Raw genomic sequence first — 19,814 nt, 5'->3', positions numbered from 1 at the left:
AGTGTTTGTGTATGTCTGTGTGGATTTGTGTGTGGTGTGTGAGACATATCAGAGCCCTGGGACCCGTGTTTATGGGTTTGTATTTCTGTGTTTGTGTGTGTGTGTGTGTGTGTGTGTGTGTGTGTGTGTGTGTGTATGGATGCATGTGTTTGTGGGCAGCTAGGTGGTACAGTGGGTAAATCACTGGTCTTGGAGTCAGGAGGACAAGAGTTCTAATCTAACCTCAGATACTTGATACTACCAGCAGTTTGACCCTGGGCAAGTCACTTCACCCTGATTGCCTGGCATCCAGGGCCATCTCCAGTCATCCTGATCTGTATCTGGCCACTGGACTCAGTTGGCTCCAGAGGAGGCAGTGAGGCTGGTGACTTATCGCAGCACCCCCCCCCCCATCCAATTCACACGTTTGTCATGGCATCACCTCCCTGATGTCATGGTCTTCTTCAAGAATGAAGGGCAGATATCATTGTGTGTGTGTGTGTGTGTGTGTGTGTGTGTGTGTGTGTGTGTGTGAGAGAGAGAGAGAGAGAGAGAGAGAGAGAGAGAGAGAGAGACTGAGAGAGAGAGAGAGAGACTGAGGACTCAGGGAGCTGTGTTTGTAGGGTTTCTGTGTCTCTGTATGTGTCTGTTTGTGTGTCTATGTGTGACCTATCAGATCCCAGGGACCTGTGCTAATAGGGTTTTGATGTCTGTCTGTTTGGATGTGTGTGTGTGTGTGTGTGTGTGTGTGTATGACTTAACAGAGTCCAGGGACCTGTGTTCATTGAATTTTTGTGTCTTCGTGTGTGTGTCTGACTGTGGGTATCACCTACCAGAGTACAGGGACCTCTATTTATAGGGTTTATGTGTCTGTTGAGTGTCTTTGTACATGTGTTTGTGTGTATGTGACTTATTAGAGCCCAGGGACCTCTATCCATAACATTTAACATTTTTGTGACTGTGGAACCTATCAGTGCTCAGGGACCTGTGTTTATAGGGTTTTTGTGTCAATATATGTATCTGTGTGCTTCTCTGTGTATGACCTATCAAAACTCAGGGACATATGATTTTAAGGTTTGTGTTTCTGTGTGATTGTCTGTGTATGTCTGTGTCTTATCATACCCCAGGGACCTGCATTTATATGTTTTGTGTGTGTGTGTGTGTGTGTGTGTGTGTGTGTGTGTGACCTATCAAAGCCCAGAGAGCTGTGTTTATTAGGTTTGAGTGTCTTTATGTGTATGTAACCTAACAGAGTTCATGGAGCTGTGTTTATAGGCTTGTTGTGTCACTGTATTTGTGAGACACTTATCAGAGTCTAAGGACCTGTTTCTATAAGGTTTGCATGTTTGTGTGTGTCTTTCTATGAGTGTCTGTGTGTGGGACCTATCAGAACCCAGGGATCTGTATGTTTATGGATCAATCTGTGCATGTGACATATCAGAGCCTAAGGACCTATGTTTATAGAGTTTGTGTGTCTTTCTGTGGCTTTGTGTTTGCCACTTAACAGAGCCCAGGGACCTAAGTTTATAGGGTTTGTGTTTGCGTGTGTATGTCTATGTGTGTTTCCTGTCATAGCATAGGGTCCTATGTTTACAGGGTTTCTCTGTTTGTGTGTGTCCATGTGTATGTGTAACCTACCATAGTTCAGGGATCTTTTTTTAGGATTTGTGTATATGTCTTGATAATTGAAAGTAAGGATGAAGTGTTTCTCTACTTGTCTTTTTGGTGTTCCCATGGGGCCAATATGCTCCTATTTGCTTAGTGGCTCCTTTTATTTTTGCTTTTTGTTCCATTAGGTTTGAAGCAAATATTCAAACTCCTACCTATGGAAGATGGGTCTTCTTTTTCCAAAATGGATGAAAACAACATTGTTGGAGCAGAAACATTAATATAGTAAGGCTCTTTGGCAAGGTTATGTGGTCCTCTTCAAGCTAGGATCCTCAGAAGCTACAAGTTAAAAAAAACTCCTTTGAAAATCTCTGCTTGCCCGGGTCTTCTCAGTTTGGTGAGATTTGGAAATGTCATTCTCATTATGAATGATGTCACCTGAGAAGATGTATTATACAGAATGTGCTTCAAGTTGAAATCAGTTACTACATATGTAATAAGAAAAGTTGCAGCTTTTTTCAAGGAACTTGGGAGAGGTTTCAATCTTTAGGAATTCTGGTATGTTGACAGTTAGGTAATGTAAAACCCTGGTAAATGATTAATTCAGGTGAAGTGGAAATCGTAAGCTATCTGTTAATATTTTGGTGGTCAAATGATAAATGTTCAATTATCCTCAAGTCACTATGAGTCAGACTTGGTTCAGGAGACATGGTCTAGTGCTTTGTAATATATCGAAAGTATAGCACTGTCACTTCACAGTGAGCAATAACTCACTGAAAAGGGGAAAAACAATGATCCCCTCGAGTGGGAAAAAGTACCCTTTGGAAATTGTGTCCGAGTCTTGGGCTCTCAGAATCTCTGTTACTTGGAAAGCAATTAATCCCTTCTTTTCTTTCCAGAATATCATCTAATCACTGCCAGGAAAGAGGGCTGGAACACCACCTTGCTTACCTGGGTACCATTTCTGTTTCCGTTACCTGGCCTGCCCCCACCAGCATGCAGGTTTACTGGGACCTAGAGGAAGGCCATAGCTGTCACTGAGGAAGTCACTTCTGGAATTGTCTTTCAGTTTTAGAAATTACTATTTCAGTCAAATCCATTCATCCACCAATGACAGTCAGCAAGTATTTATTAAGTGCCTACTGAACATACTAGACACTGTGCTGAGCCCCTAGTGAGAAAAACAAAATGGCTTCATTTCACTGGATTAAATACATATGGCTAGTTTGCACTGGTTTGTTTTAAGAATAGACCTCCCTGGAGCGGCTAGGTGGTACAGTGGATAAAGCACCGGCCCTGGAGTCAGGAGTACCTGGGTTCAAATCTGGTCTCAGACACTTAATAATTACCTAGCTGTGTGGCCTTGGACAAGCCACTTAACCCCATTTGCCTTGCCAAAACCTAAAAAAAAAGAATAGACCTCCATGTCTCACCTGAGCTGGCAGTGCAGAAACCTCTCAAGAGTTCAATCCTACTTCTGATCACCTTTGACCTATGTCTTCCTTGGGCAACCAGGGGGGTTCACCATATGGGAGGTACAAGACAGTGTGGGCAACTCATTTTCTTGGCCCTCAAGTTCAGAATTCTCAAACTGCCTCAGCAGAAATGGGTCAGGTGGGTCAGGCAGACTTAGTTGTCTAGTTTTTTTAAACCATATTTGATCTAGTACAGTTTCTTCTCATCTGTCTTTCTCCCCTACTTGGTTGGAAGCCACTTTGTCTACTCTTTTATATTATGATTCTCCCTGTGTTCTGATTCCAAGTGATTTATAGCATGCACTTGGCAGATCCTGTTGTGGAAGCAATTTGGGGCCAACCTGGTAATGGCCCATCTCACTTCCATAGTTGCTGGCTACTCACTGACCACCTCTATTTCTGTGTCCTGGGTTAAGCAACAGTGAATGGTCATTTGTTAGCATCTGACCCTCCCACCTCATGGTTCAAGGATGATTCTCTTTATCATAGGAGACATAGTATCTAAGAGCTGGAAGAGAACTTTGATGTCATTGGATGGTAGCTTTAGATGAAAGAGACCCCAGAGGACATCTAGTCCAAGCCCCTCCTTTAACAAATGAAGAATACTAAGACCCAGAGAAGGGAGGTGATTTACCTCAATTTATACAAATTATTAGGTGACAGAGCTCATTTGACCCCTATCATTCCAGTAGTGGCAGATTTACACAGTGCAGCCTGAAAACAAGAATTAAATATGGAATCTGTTAAAAGTTAGAAATGTAATGCCCTTTCCTCTTGGTTCCTTTCTCTTTTCCCTGAGATCCCCTAATTCCAAAGCCAAGCTCTCTCTACTGCACAGCAACACCCCTCCATTTCTGGAGGAGACAATTTGGGCCTAGCAAGGTACAGTGATTTGGCCAAGGAGACAAAGAAAAGGGCCAGATTGGAAATTCAAGGTTTTGGGCCTTCAGATCCAGTCTTCAAAGCGAGATGATGTCATAGATCCAGAAATAAAAAGGATCTGAGAGGCTATTCAGTTCAACTCACTCATTTTATAGAAAAGGAAACTAAAACTTATGGAGACCAAGTGACTTATCCAGGGTCACACCGGTAGTAAGTGTCAAAGGTAGGATTTAAATCCCAGGGTTCTTCACACTTCATCACATTACCCAACATTGCATCAAAAGTGGATTTATGACGAGAATACAATTACATTTGTTTCAAATTCGTTTCTGTCTCCACCAGAGCTAAGTGCACTGAAAATCCACATAGAGTTAGAGTCTGTTAGCATCAGCCATTGTCAACATTTTGGTTTAGGGACTCGCTGGTCCTTGTAAAGGAGAAAGGCTATTTCAGCTACCACCTGATAGCTCTAAAACATTTGGAAAAATGAAACACTAGGATTGGAAATGAAGCCATGACCTCCTACATGACACCCAGGACACTCACCATCATCTATCCTATTTATTCTCTCCTGAATGGCATTTGCTTCCTGTTTTCTGGTTACATTTGGGAACTAGCAACATGGCCTTTATTCTGGAGGACTTTGCAAGGATCCTGCTGCTGACCCCATGGACCCCAACACAGTTGGCAGGGCTTAGACTATTTTCTGCATCAGACTAAAAAGTGGAGTGTGGGAGTAGGGGGAGAGACTGTAAGTGATTTAACCCAACAAATTATACATACATGTATATATGTATTCTAACCCTACAGTGTTCCAGAGCACTGTACTAGTTTGTAGTAAAAACTCCAATCATTGTCACACCCTACCTGGAGAACTTTGAAATCAATCAGGGGGATCAAACATGTAGAAAATAGTAATCACACAAAATGTATGGTGATAGGGAGCAGAATCAAATAAAGTACTGTGTGAGCTCCAAATGGGAAAGATTTTTCCTGACTGATGGGTGAGGGAACATCAGTTGAGATGGGCTTTAAATGATGGGTAGATTTCAACAGCTTAAGTAGAAAGGAAGCGGTGAAGGGGTGGGGAGGCATTCCAGACATAGGACAGAGTATAAATAAACAGAGAGAGGTGGGAAAGCATGGCTTAATTTGCCCAGGGTTTATAGTAGGCAGAATCAAGTTGTATGCTATGATGCTTAAAAGGTAGTAAGTTGCCAGAGACTGTAGTCAGGAGTCAATAGGGAAGCAATCCATCTGTAAGCAAGTAAAATCTGGCAGGGCTGGGAAGACTGGATTGGAGGCAGGAAAGGACACATAGGTAAGAGCTGGGAAGTTACTACAACAGTCCCAGTAGCTGTTAATGAGGGCCCCTACCAGGGTGGGGGCAATGAGAAGAGAAGGAAGGCTAGACAAGAGCATGCAATTTGGATTCAGAAGCCCTCATGCTCTACTACTTACTAGCTATGTGACCTTGGGCAAGTCACTTCCCTGCTTTGGGCCTCAGCTTCCGTCCCTGTAAAATAAGGTCAGCAGAGTCAATGATCTGTAAGATCATTGTAATTACATTGAAATTACAGAGGTAGCATCAAGAGGACTTGGTAACTAATCAAATACATTAGGTGGAGGCTCAGACTCAAAGGTAAAGAGAAAACCTTAGTTCAATACTGGAAACTAATTGAATGGCCGTGTTCCCAAGAAACACTATGAAGTTCAAAGGATCACATTTCAAGGGAAAGAGAATAAACATGACTAGGGAAATAAAAGTTTCAGCAGGACATCTCAGCAAAGATGATTGTAGACATTTGGAAATGGAAGTGTCCAAAGCCAGGGAGAGAGGTCAGCTCTACAGAGAGTCTTGTTCAGGCCCCATGGCAGTGACTGAAATTACCAAGGATAAGAAGATAAAGAAAGAAGAGAAATAAGGATTAAACCTTGGAACACATTCAGTTTTCAAGGTTTGAGAAAAATAAGAGGGCTCACTAGAAAGAGGCAAAAACTGCATCCCATGAGTCTTTCAGGCAATGCATACACAAGTAGATACAAAGTCCAGGGGAAAGTGGACTCAAGCTTAGAGCTTAGGACTCAAGCTGTGGTAAAGAGATAACTCACAATTCCTGGAAGTCCTTTTGCTGGAATCCTCAAGATGGTCCTCTTGGGCAAGGGCTCCTTGGACAGCCTGGATACTGTGCTCTGGCCTTGGCTCCTGATGCAGACATTGCTATTAACTTTTCCAGGAGGACTGCTAGGATGTCAAGGAGGAGACAGTAAGTCCCAAATCCTCCCAAGTCTAAGTTCACTCTTTGTCCTTCTTTGTCCAGGGAGAGGAGGAGAGGAGACTGGTCCTGGGATCCAAAGCTCTGCTCCTCCATGATCCCAGTCCCCCACCCGCAATGGATTTCTTCTCAGGGGCTGAGCTGGAACACTCTCTTCTGGTTCTCCATTCAATTAAAAATTGATTACAACTAACTGGATGGTTTGATACACCCCAGAGAGGAGACCAAATTTCTCACTCAATCTGAATAGACAGCATGTTGCATCTAGGGAAGTTTCCTAATAAATAGATGGGGGGGGCATAAATAGAGTGAAATAATCTGAATGCCTTTATACATATAATATCCATAGCCTATAAACCCAGATCCCATCCAACAATACGCTAAAAAGGAGTAGAATAAAAATTAATCTCTATCTTCTCCCAGTAGACTTGATGCTGGTCCTTAAGAACATTTATGCAATCCTGCAAAAAATCCAGTTTTACCAGTGTGAGCAATTCTTCTGCCCATATAGATTCTAACCCTACCACACTATAATTAATAGTCTCATGAATTGCAATTGCTGAAAAAAAATCATCACCTGGTGGTCAATTTCCTATTAATAATCTTCACACTTAGCTAGTCCAGTAATAATAATAATTGATATCTTTGTGTAAAGCTTTAAAGTTAATAATAAGTTTTATGTGCATAATCTCATTTGAAATGTATAGTACCTCCATCAGAAAGATACTATTGGTATTATTTTGCTCATTCTTACAGAGAAGGAAATTGAGTCTTACAAAAGTTGAATGACTTCCCTATTTATTGGCCACTCTGTTGGTAGATGGTATTTGAACATAAGTCTTCCTAAAAGTTAAGGTCACCTCCATGAAAAGTCACTAAAGAAGGACTTTATTGGAGGACAGGAACACCAGGGATGCCTAAAGTTAATAACATTTACCAAATGGAGTTTGAACCACACACAAATTCTGTCTAAATAATCTTTTTCTAAAGTTATAAATGATCAGATAGTGATGTCAAACTAAATTGTACATTAAAAAACCACATAGTAACATTATCTATGATCTATTGTATTTTTTATTTATTTTTTTAAATATTTATCCATTACATCTTTTTTTTTAGTTTTTGTGAGGCAATGGGGTTAAGTGGCTTGCCAAAGTTTCCACAGCTAGGTAATTATTAACTGTCTGAGGTCGAATTTGAACTCAGGTCCTCCTGACTCTAGGGTGGTGCTCTATTCATTGCACCACCTAGCTGCCCCTCTGCATTACATCTTAACTGGGTATGGGTCCTCTAAGGGGCCACACTGGACCAGGTGTTTGACACCTGAGATCTAAGACACTGGTGAATTTCTTGTTGATGGTATCACTCTATTTTCAACAGTTAATAGCAGTATGTCAGAGGTGTTTTAGCTTACCTATAAACCCCGGTTCAGAGTGAAACAGTAAAGGAATGAGGTGTATATGGGGGGAGATGGGAGGTGAATTTTGTCATCACACATTTTCAGGAGACATATGTTCTATCCCACAGCTTCTCTCTTCATGTATTAACCCAGCTTATATAGTTTTTACCAACTTCCACAAAATCAGAGGACCCAGATAGTGGGAGACAGTGGAGGGAAGGGATGTGGGAAGTAAGAGATTATCATTCAGCAAATTTGCATTCATGACCATCAACACTTTATCTGACCCCTTAGCCTTGCCCTGCCCTTGGTCCTGCCCATGACCAGAAAACAGCTGGAAGTTAGTTAAATCTCTACCTAAGCTTTTCTAAATTTTACCATTATTTTTCTTATTATAATCTATTAGCAGAAGAAGGGAAGAAAGATAGAAATTGTAAAATTTAAGCAAAATAAGCTTTAGGTGACTGCATATCAAATAAGCCTTTTCACAGATTATCTCTCTCACACCTGTCAAATACATCCACATTCAAACAGAGAATTTCCTGAAAATACCAAGTGTTGATGGCATTTGCAATCTATCTTCCTTGGGGTTTTGCTCATTCATTTTCTGCATAGATAAATTAGTTTCTGGGTCACCTTTAACAATTGCCTCTCCTGCCCAGAACTGGTACCCAGAACTTCTGGTCCATCTCAGTTGCCAAAAGACCCTGGCATGGCTCTCTTAAAATTAAAAAAATGTGCACTTTCTATCAAAGCATTTTCCTGCTTAAGTTCATGACATTCAGTAGAAGGAAAAGCTGCTGTCCATTAGTGACACACTAATGAATTCTTTTTCTGCACAGCTATCCAAAAAAATAAAAGGTAATATGGATCATTCTTTCTCACACTGTTTGAGTCTAAAACATGAAACTGAAAAATAAACTATAATTTCTGGGAAAGTAAACATTCTCTTAACACTGATATGGTGGAGGAATCAAAGTGAACCTGGTATTTTTTAGGTGCCAACTGGGCTTATTACCTGATCAGGAATTGCTCTGCCATGACTGGAGACACCTGTCCATATATAACTTCTGAACTAGAAAATCGTAAACCTAAGAGAATGACCCCTATTCTATTTCTTCTCCTTTCTCCTATTATCTATCATCTCTTTCTCACTTCTCCTTATTCTTTCTAAAGGAGAGAATATTCTCTTGTTGCCCCACTTACATTGTAAAAAGTTGGATAAGGAAATTTCTTATTGATTTTTTTAATGAAAGGTAAAACCTTTCTCCATCACCAGGACATTAATGATCAAAATATTTTAACTCATCAGTGGTTTTCATAATAAAGTTGTGTACTTACAAAGGGGTTGATAAGGGATGTGCTCATCTTTTGGGGTTCCATTCCATATTAAGACAACCATCACATCAGTAAAAAAGACAATAAAGCAAAGAATCACCTTCATTTCATCTAGGTTGTCCATGTGGGGATGCTCATGCTGGTCCTACTGGAGAAAGCTGACTGCACAGCAACATTAGACATTGTGAAGCCTACCATTCACACTGATTGTTCTTGTGTAGGAAGTAGAAATGAGAAGATCAAGTCAATGGCAGATTTGATGCTAAAGACTTCAAAACCTTTGTGATTATACAGATCACTTCTATCTACCACTGTGATTCCAGAGGCAGGTGCTAGTATAAGATTATGCTCTAACAATGATGTCTAGGTAGGAGGAAAATCTCCCTCTGAACTACAGAGGTTCACAGAGAGGGGAGCCCAAAGTTAGAGTGAATTATTTTTTTCTATTTACTTCATGATTACACACATTTTCTTTTCCTAAACTTAGTTTTGTTACTCTTTTCAAGTCAATTAGTATTTTCCTCTCCTCACTCCCCTCTAATTGAAAAACAAAAAATAGGAAAAAAGTTCTCATAACAAATGTGCAAAGTCCAACAAAGCAAATTCCATCACCGATTCGTTTAAAATATGTCTCATTTGAGATTTTAAGTCTATCACCTCTCTATCATAAGGTGAGTGGTGTGTTTCTTCTCTGGTCCCCTGGAACTGTGTGCTTTGTCATTCCACTGATGACCAGAGTTTGAAAATCATTCATTTGTTTTTCTTTATAACATTGTCACTGTATAAATTGTTCTAGTTCTGCTCACTTCACTTTGAATCAGTTCATAGAGTACTTCCTATTTTCTTATGACACCATAATATTCCATCACATATCCATCTCTTGTCCTGAGAGATAACAAATAACCTTTCTGGAAGCACATATGGCAAAATATCCTGGAGAATTCAACTAGAACATTTAATGTACCACAGTCCAAACTGTTGCTTACAATCACCTGGCCAGAATACTGAGCCATAAACACTAAAGACAGTTTTAAATAGATAACACTCATCTAAATACTCAGATATAGAAGCTTAATGAAACCCAAACCTTTCAAAATAAAGGAGTAGATCAAAATCATATGAGAACAGAATAAGGTATATAGGATTCATGTTAATCTATGTTATTGGTACAGAGAATGCTTTGAATAATCCTATGGAAAATGAGCTTATCCCCTAAATACTTTTATTCAACTATAAAAAGCAGTTACTTTATCCACCTATGAATTAGTCCACAGAACATTAAACATAAAAGAATTTTCTTATTCCAGCACTGTTTTAAGCTGAACCCTATCGAAAGGAATGAGGATGAAAAGATAATGATAATAATATCCTCAAAACCCAATCCCAACTCTAAAGCCCCAGAAAGAATATGAGAAACTTTTAGTTATCTATATGATGAAAAGAAGCTCAACATAATGAAAATACAAGTTGGATAAAACACAAAACAAAGTTTGTGTACCATTAATACAATGAGTGAAAGAAAAGTTCCATAAAGGGCAGTGACTCAGTCTTTTATGCTTGTTCACTTGTTTTTTCAGTCTTGTCTGACACCTTGCGTCGCTATTTAGGGTTTTAAGTAGTTTGCCATTTTCTTCTCAAGATCATTTTACAGATGAGGAAACTGAGGCAAATAGGATTAAATGACTTGCCCAGGGTCACACGGCTAGTGTCTAAAGCTGGATTTGAACTCAAAAAGATGAGCCTTCCTGATTCCAGGCCCTATGCTCTATCCACTGTGCCACCTACGTGCCCACATAGAAAAATTTTCATCCTTTAAAACATATCCTGACACGTTTTAAAAATTATATCCAGAACAAATGATATAAAACATGGCATCTTCTAGGGAAACATTTTAAATCTATTGTGGTTCTACCTAGCTTTTAAATTATTAACATAACCCCTGAAAATGGAGTATGGCTTTCAAATCATAGAGGAAATCATACCAAAAGATCATATTAGTCATTTGGTATACATGGAAATTAAGTTGTATGGTTCCACTGAAAAACACATAAAATAAACCAAGGAGAAATTATTCTTTCTATCTCTTGACAGAGAGAAGGTGATGAATAAGTCAGAAATTCATGGACATGGACATTACACGGATCTGTTTCAAGTGACAATACTAGCCTGTTACAAAAGAGGCTTTCCTTTGGGAGTTAAAGGAGGGAGGACTAGAGCTATAAAGAAAAGGAAGAAGGAAAGGGAAAGAGAGAAAAACAGAGAGAAACAGAGAGACAAGGAAGGAGGGATAAAGACAAAGAGAGTCAGAAAGACCGGCAGGGAGGAGACAGAGAGAAAAGGAAAGGGAGAGAGAAAAAAGACAGATAGAGACAGGGACAGAGATAGACAGGAAGAGACAGAAACAAAAAGAGACATAGAGAGAGATGGAGGGAAAAACAGAGAGACAGGCAGGGGTAAAGAGAGAAACAGAGATAGAGACAGACAAGCAGGGAGGGATAGAGATAGAGAGGGACAGAAAAAGAAAGACAGAAAGAGGGACAGAGATAGACATGAGAGAGAGCTTCTATGGTGCATTTTTTAAATGTACAGAAAAGGCTTAGGGGAAGAACAAACAAATGGAATAGCATCTGGAACCAACATGCTGAATTTAGTATATATTTCAATAAAATGACTGTACATAATGAGATTCCTGTTTTCAAACAATATTTTTTCCATTCTCTGTATAGACAAATGTTTGTTTGTTGGTATTTTTCAAGTTAAAAATAAAACAAAAATTTTAAAATTAAACAAATTAAAGTTACTTCATCTCTTAATTGTTTGAACTAAATTCTTAATTTATAAAAAATTGTTAATGTGTATCAAGGAAGATTTTTGAGTTTGAAGCCAGAGATCAAATTGAAACACTGAATAAAAGAAATACTTAGAAATCCTTTGGTGTTCTCCAGGCAAAGCACATCTAGCTTGAGACAACCAAGGAGAAAGTTGAGGACAGATATATTAAGAGATGGACAGACAGAAAGACATAGCAGAGAGACTACTCGATGTGCTGTCAGGAACATTTGGGTTTGAATCTCACTTTAATCACTTACTTTCAGCTGTGTGATCCTGAGCAAGCCATATAACTTCCCTGGGCATTAGTTTCCTCAGTGTATAAAATGAGTGTACTGGACTCAATAATCTCTAAGGTACCTTCTAGCTTTAAATCTATGACTGTATGATTATGAAGCTAAAACTTAAAATGAAGAATACTTTTAAAGAATTAACATTATTAAGGCATACCATAAGGAATGGTAAAATGGACAGCATCAGATCCAGAATGTGTCCAAAAAGAACAACCCCAAACCAAACAAGGTTAATAGTCTTTTTATCCCAAGTCAGCTAAGCTAGGATGCTGGGCATAACATCAGGAAGATCTAAGTTCAAATCCAGCCTCAAAGACTTATCAGTTGTGCAGTTCTGAGCAAGTCACTGAATTTCTGTCTGCCTCAGTTTCCTCAACTGTAAAAGCAGGAGAACAATAGCACCTATCTCACAGGATTGTTGTTAGGACGAAAGGAGATAATGTTTGTAAAAGTCCTTAGCCTGGTGCCTGGCAAGTGGTCTTTCTGTCCTCCCCTACTGAAAGATTAAATACAAGCTCATCAAAAATTGGGAGAGGATTGACAGCTCTTCCCAAAGCACAAAATAAACAGGTTTAAAATTTACAGAAAAGCTTCTGGAACTCACATACTTCACTTCACAAAATAATAGCAAAGACATAAAACATATATATGTGTGTGTGTGTGTGTGTGTGTGTGTGTGTGTACTCATATACATTAATATGTGTGTATGTGTGTGTTTGCCACTAGATTTGTTGAATGGCACCGAAAGTGGTTTATCTCAAGATGAAACCTTTGAAACAGATGATACAAATGTGAAATCAAAAATGCTCCATCAGCAATAACCACAGGAATTTAAACATCAACATATCCCCAAGAAAACCCAAATAAGTAGCTGAGTAATTCAGATTTGTTTATGGTTATCAAAGGATTTATGCCACAAGAAATTACAGAGAGATCATCCTTAAGGATCTCATATTTATTGTTTGACCAAGATTATGCAATGCCATGGTAGAAACTGCAATAATATATCACTGAATGCTTGCAAAACTTTAACATCTTTAACACAAAGACACAAATAGGTGGTTAAAATGATCCACCAGAAGCTTTCCCAATCCCCTTACTACAAATACAAATCCCAAAATATCCTTGAGAATTCAACAAATAAAATGTACTGAAACATATTCATAAGAATAACGATTTTTGGCTTTGTTTCAAAAATTTGATGATTTTTTTCACTGAAAAAATGTTAAATAAAATTCACCAATAGTCACTGCACTTGAGACACAGAATAACTTTTCCAATAGCCGACATATGAAGAGCATCAACAGGGAAAAAGAACAATCACTGGTTTTCTGACCTGGCTATCTCAGCAAAGTCCTTTTTAAGAATACAATTTACTAAGAGGAGATTTGTTTCATAACTGAGTTGCTGAAGACTCACAAGTATCACTTGGCAATAAAAACTTTCTGGTAAAGAATGTGTGAAACACACAACAATGAAAAAGGTGCTTTTACCTATTATTTGAATTGGACGAAAGCATTCTATTTTCCATATCTGTTCAAACAAATAATTCCCCCAAGGATTCTCCCCAACTCTATCTGCCATGTCGAGACCATAGTTATGAAAAGTAAACGACAATGTTTGAGAAAATAAATGCTTTCTTACCACTTTCATATAGCACTGGAACAGAAGGGAGTGTAGCATCAGCATATTTATTTGCTTCGGTCTAGACTGTCCTCTTCACCGAATGCTGGCCACAATGGGCACTGGAGACAAGTCCAACACCTTATAGACACCTCACCACACACGGCTTCTTAGTCAGGTAGAGTCCTGGAGAGATTATCATGAAATAAACAACCTTAAAAGCCTTTTATGGATTTTAATGGAACATAAAATTCATTGCTTGCAAGATGACCAACTGTTCCCTTGTACATATTACTTGAGTCTCTCTGCCAGTCCTTTCCCAAGATTGAAGAGGGCGCTCCAGTGCCAACAGGTACCAGGCGAGGTCAGGTGAAACCCAGAGCCATTGAAAGCTGTAAATAGTTAACTATTCTGAGTTGCTGGTTGCTGGGGCAACTAGAAACATTTCTTTAGTGGACAGATATCTGTTTAGTAGCATATGTTTTAAAAAAAAACCTTTTAAGGAAATGTCATTTTTCAAATATGTTAAAATTTCCATATAAAAGGGCAAATGTCCACTTGTGTACATAAAGGAAGCACTATAATGAACCTGCTTAACACTTGCAAGGTACTTGCTTTGATACTAAGGTCTGGAAAATGTGAGCCAGTAAGTTACTATGAAAGACAAAATGCATCTCAAGAAATAATTGGAGCTCAGGATGATTCTTTAAAATTATAATTTGCAAGTTTAAAGATGCAAAAATCTCTAAGTAGAAATGTTATTCTCTGTCCCCCCGGTTTATGATGCTAAGGTTACTTGGGAGTTGTGATGTAGTATTGTGATTTTTTTCTCTTGTAAGATCTCCAAGGAATCCAGGGAATTAAAGTCATAAATTTAATTTCAATATCTGATAAATTGTGAGGCCAATTAATAAGGAAGTCATTTCAGAATACCAAGTGGGCCCCATAGTGAGAAACAATAATCAATACAAGTTCAGGAAACCCAAGTCAGGCCAAATGAAGTGATTTCTTTGTCACTAGGAAGATAAACGCAGTGGTTAGAGTTTATGAAACAAATTAAACTTCTCTTGAGAACAGTGATACACAGGTGTACAGTAGAACTTTACATTCTCACAAGAGGATGAGAAAAGTACAGAAGGATGGAATGAGTCAGAAGGAAACCCACCAGAATGAGAACCTTGGGTGCAGACTGAATTCAAGGGATGAGAGGAGAGATTGGGAGCAGGATGGGGCCATGCAATGGACCTAGGACTCCTGGTGTATGAGAAATGGTTTTGTGAATTCAGAAGCAATCAAAATTAGCAATATGACAAAGTCAAAGGGGTTATCCACACTTGGAAGCAAAGATGCAATACAATTTCACTAGATAAGAGAAATTAACCCCAACACCATGTAGTTCATTAAGGAAAGAAGAGAATGTTTAGAGTAGGAGGGACCGTTGAGGTTATCTAGATTGACCCATTCATTTTAGAACTGAGCAAATAGAGACCCAGAGAAGTTAAAGACTTGCCTGAAGTCACAAAGGTGGTAAAGCTGAAATTTGAACCCAGGTCCTCTGATTCCAAATCTAGTGGTCTTTAGATACCAGGCTCTTGCATATTATTATGAATCCATATGAAACCAGAGGGAAGTTGGCTGGCTAACTGTGTTCAGATGAAATAAGCAGGTTTTCTGTAGGAAGAAAAAAAGTTTGTGATCGCAGATTTAGACAACGAACAACATTACACCTGACACAAGTTATCTGCACACCCATTGTCTCATTTTTTACACAGCATTTAGCACAGGAACTGGCTCAGAGTAGGTGCTTAATTAATGCTTATTATCACCCTGAGTTTATAGGTGAGAACATGAAGCTTTAAAGGGAACCATGGATTAGTGGATAGTTAGTTGATTGGAAGTCAGGAAGACCTAGGTTCAAATTCCTAATCAAGCACTTGGCTCTTGGTCAGTTTAACCTCTGTGCACACTACTTTCCTCTGTAAAATGAGGGAGTTGGACTAGGTGGTCTCTATGGTGTGTCTTCTAGGTCTAAATCTATGACCCTCCAAGCCCATAAGAGACTTGTCCAATGTCAAACATTTAGTAAGTAGAGAAGCCAGGTCTGAAATCCACTTCTTCCGACTTCAGTTCTTGAGCTCATTCACAACCCTACACTTTTCTTAATAGGTTTTTTTTTAGGTTTTTGCAAGGCAATGGGGTTAAGTGGCTTGCCCAAGACCACACAGCTAGGTCATTATTAAGTGTCTGAGGCCGGATTTGAACCCAGGTCCTCCTGACTCCAGGGCCAGTACTCTATCCACTGCGCCACCTAGCTGCCCCACAACCCTACACTTTTGCATGAATTGGGGAGGGGGGGGCAACTCTATCCTCCTGAAGAAGTATTGATGAAATCTAGATTTCAAAGGGAAATATATCTACAATGAACCATTTTCTAACAGATAAAAATTTGCTGTATGCGTTATGCAAGGTCACTAAGGGGAATTCAAAAAAAGAAGGAAGTGGGGTGGTGAGGTGACATAGTGGATAGAGCACTGGCCCTGGAGTCTGGAGGACCTGGGTTCAAATCCGACCTCAGACACTTAATAATGACCTAGCTGTGTGGCCTTGGGCAAGCCACTTAACCCCATTGCCTTGCAAAAACCTAAAAAAAAAAAAGAAAGAAAAGAAAAGAAAAGAAAAGAAAAGAAAAGAAAAGAAAAGAAAAGAAAAGAAAAGAAAAGAAAAGAAAAGAAAAGAAAAGAAAAGAAAAGAAAAGAAAAGAAAAGAAAAGAAAAGAAAAGAAGAGAAAAGAAAAGAAGCCATTCAACTAAATTAATTGAGTGACCTGGATATTTAACAGGAGACTACTACTTCTCTTCCCTTTTTCCAAGTGGATGATCATTGGCAAGGTTCCCCAAGGTAAAATTCATGGGGTCCACTGGACCATCACTTTAGAACCAGAAGGAATTCTCATTGTCACATAATCTGACCCCCAAATTTGATTTAAAAAAATAGAAACCCAAGAAATGAATGTGACTTGTTCATGGTCACACAGGTCACAAGACTGAGAGTCCCAGTCAGACCTGATCATAACTCCATAACTCCAAGCTGCTCTCTCATATAAAATTTACTCATTTTATGTTAAATGAGTAAAAAAGTTTACTCATATAATATGAAAAGGAAATTAATATTCAGCTCCTCATATAGCCAAAAAATGATTACAACATAAAAGTTTTGGTCTTTTTTCTTTCTCTACCATTACATGCCTATTATACAGGTTACATTTGATACTAGGTGCTTAGTAGGTAGCAAATTTGGCCTACTTATTTGTAATAACAAAGTAGGGAGATGTTCTCCAGAGACCTGTGGGGGGTCCAGATACTTGTCCTGCTACCAGAGCAGGTTTTTCATGGTTTTTTACTTCTTGGTTGTGTAGAAATAGATTTAGATTAGAAGTAGAGTGGATATCACTGCAGACAGCATTACCATTTCACTGAAAGTAATGTCTATGTACGCCAGTGTCTGCTTTTAACACCATTACTAAGCCCTTTGCTGCCATTTAGTTATAATAAGTGCTCTAAGTCAGACCTCCCCTGGATTTTCAAGTAATTACATAAACACAGTAAATACATTGGTTATGACAGAATAGTACTTTCTCAGGAAGAAAATATTTCTTCAGTGAATTCTTCATTTTTGGTTGGGTGCCATCTACAATGCCTTAGCTTAACTATGCTAAGGACTGAGAGACTTATCACTGGAAGACTGGCTTTAGATGACGCATTCTCCAGCCATGGCAGCGTGAAACAAAGAAAGACAAAATATCCCCCCTCCTCCACCATCTTGTATTCCATTTTCCATTTTCATGGTGATTGTGGCAGATGACCAGAAAATAAGATCAGAAGCTGCCAGGAATTCCATACTTTGTAAACCATTATTTTGAACATTAATTTAACATCTGGTTCCTGATATGTGATCTCTGATCAACAATCAAAGAAATGACAAACTAATAGAGGAAATGAATAAGGTCAAAATTGCCATCCCCGCCTCTAAGTGAAAGCAGAAGACAAAGAGAAGTTGCAGTTCAATATAAGAATGTTTTCTCGTTTTTCCTTAAGGAAGCAAACACAGGTGGAGTTAGTTTTCTTGTGCACCCAAAGGCAGTAAGAAATAGATTTTATGAGACACTTGTTCATCTTGCCTTGAACTGGTCATAAAAGACACTGCAGCTTGCATGTTGACACCTGGTGCAAAAGGTTGAATAAAGCAGAACCTGACAAGATCCTATACACCAAGTAAATACATAACTTGATACTCATTAACTTCAATGGAGGGGTGGCTAGGTGGCGCAGTGCATAGAGCACTGGCCCTGGAGTCAGGAGGACCTGAGTTCAAATCTGACCTCATAATTACCTAGCTGTGTGGCCTTGGGCAAGCCACTTAACCCCATTTGCCTTGCAAAGACCTAAAAAAAACTTCAATGGAAAGATAGACTTAGGAGAGGATAGTGAAAAATCAGCTGGAAAATATGGTTAGGATTAAGAAATGAAGAAATCAAGGCTTGTAGACTTCAATAGCTAGTATTTATGCAGTTCTTTTAAGGCATGGGTGTCCAACCTTTTAGCTATTCTGGGTCACCTCACCCAACAAAAACCCCTCAAGGGATTGAAGGTTGGACACACCTGTTTTAAGGCTTACAAAGCTTTACAAATATGATCTCATTTGATCCTCAAACAACTCTGGGAAGTAGGTACCATGATATTCTCCATTTTACAGTTGAGGAAACTGAGGCAGGCAGCATTTAAGTGACCTGACCTTAAACCCACAGTAAGTATGAGAGCAGATTTGAAATCAGGAAAATGACTCCAGGCTCAGCACTCTGTAAGCCTATACAAGCCTTCTTGCTTGTTTGCCATAGGGACTTTCCTCTCTTACATCAGAAGGTGCTAAACATGGTGAGCATTGAACAATATCACAAAGAATTACATTGACCATATCATTTGAGTAAGGAGGGTCTGGATCTGTTAGTTTACTAATTTAAAGATCTACTCATATGGAAACTATTTCCCCCAATGCGAATCAGCAAATTGTCTATAGCTAATAATCATAGAAAGAGGCCATGGAGAAGCTAATTTGCTTGCCAATGACCACATGATATGTGTCAATAGCAGGACTGGAATGCAGTCTCTCTGGTTCCAAGGCTGACTTACCTATTCTGCTACCATTCAACTATATCATAACAGAGAAGAAACTAATTGCAATGTGGGAGTCATAGCAGAATCAATCTTCTCTCCAATGCCTTCTCAGGGATGTGGAAGAGAAGTGAGGTACTGGTTGGATTATACAGCCTCGGAAGTCTTTCCCAACTCTGAGATTTCATTCTGTGATTTCTTGTCAAGAGAGGGACCATGGAAGTAACACATGCAAAATATAACAGAAGAGGAAGGTAGTAGATTATGAGTAGTTATTCCTTAAAAAATTGTGAAAGATAGTGAAGAGAAAAAGAATCTACAAGAAGTGTGGCATGAAACAGAACTTTCATAATATTGCCATGGCATCATATGTTCTAGGTCACCTGTGGCATCAGAGGAATTTCTTCTTGAAAGGAAGCTAAAAGGAACCTAGCATCCCTTGTTTCCTATATACTATTTGAGACCTGGAGGCAGCTAGATGGGTCAATGGATACAGCACTGGGCCTGTAATCAGGAAGACCTGAGGTCAAATCTGGTTTCAGACAATTAGTAGGTGTGTGAGCCTAGGCAAGTTATTTGATCTCTGTTTGCTTTAATCTACTAGAAAAGGAAATGGTAAACCACTCCAGTATCTCTGCCAAGAAAACTCCATGGATAGTGTGGCATGATATGGCCCACAGGGTCATAAGTAATCAGACACAACTGAACAACATTATGAGATGTGCTCTGATCTTATAACCTTTTCATCATAGGTCATCCTGTTGAAATAACTCGTGTGTGTGTGTGTGTGTGTGTGTGTGTGTGTGTGTGTGTGTCTGTGAATCATGTCAAGGGTTGGGGGGAGGAAGGAGGGAAGTTTGCACTTGTCCTGGCATGCCCCCTTCAGTCTCTGGCATACAATCACATATATAACCACACCAAATGCAGGTCCCAAATATACTACT

The 19,814-nt window shown here is 39.2% G+C and overlaps 2 long non-coding RNA genes across 3 annotated transcripts in view; both read right to left on the bottom strand.

Moving 5' to 3' along the window:
- Positions 1-2,930: 2,930 nt before the first annotated feature.
- On the bottom strand, positions 2,931-13,877 carry LOC141498227 (uncharacterized). The gene is made up of 3 exons (XR_012471589.1): positions 13,724-13,877; positions 6,057-6,189; positions 2,931-5,460 (listed from the first exon to the last, which is right to left on the bottom strand). It is a non-coding gene; the product is annotated as an uncharacterized LOC141498227 (long non-coding RNA).
- A 1,351-nt stretch (positions 13,878-15,228) lies between these two features.
- The window catches only part of LOC141502099 (uncharacterized), a 106,624-nt gene continuing 102,038 nt past the window's right edge, over positions 15,229-19,814 (bottom strand). For both annotated transcript variants that reach the window (XR_012472396.1, XR_012472397.1), the window contains exon 5: positions 15,229-15,373. This is a non-coding gene — a long non-coding RNA (uncharacterized LOC141502099). The remainder of the gene's footprint in view (positions 15,374-19,814) is intronic.

The sequence above is a fragment of the Macrotis lagotis genome, chromosome X (genome assembly GCF_037893015.1).
Source record: "Macrotis lagotis isolate mMagLag1 chromosome X, bilby.v1.9.chrom.fasta, whole genome shotgun sequence".
In the NCBI taxonomy this organism is placed as follows: domain Eukaryota; kingdom Metazoa; phylum Chordata; class Mammalia; order Peramelemorphia; family Peramelidae; genus Macrotis; species Macrotis lagotis.
This window is presented reverse-complemented; position numbering and strand designations above follow the sequence as displayed.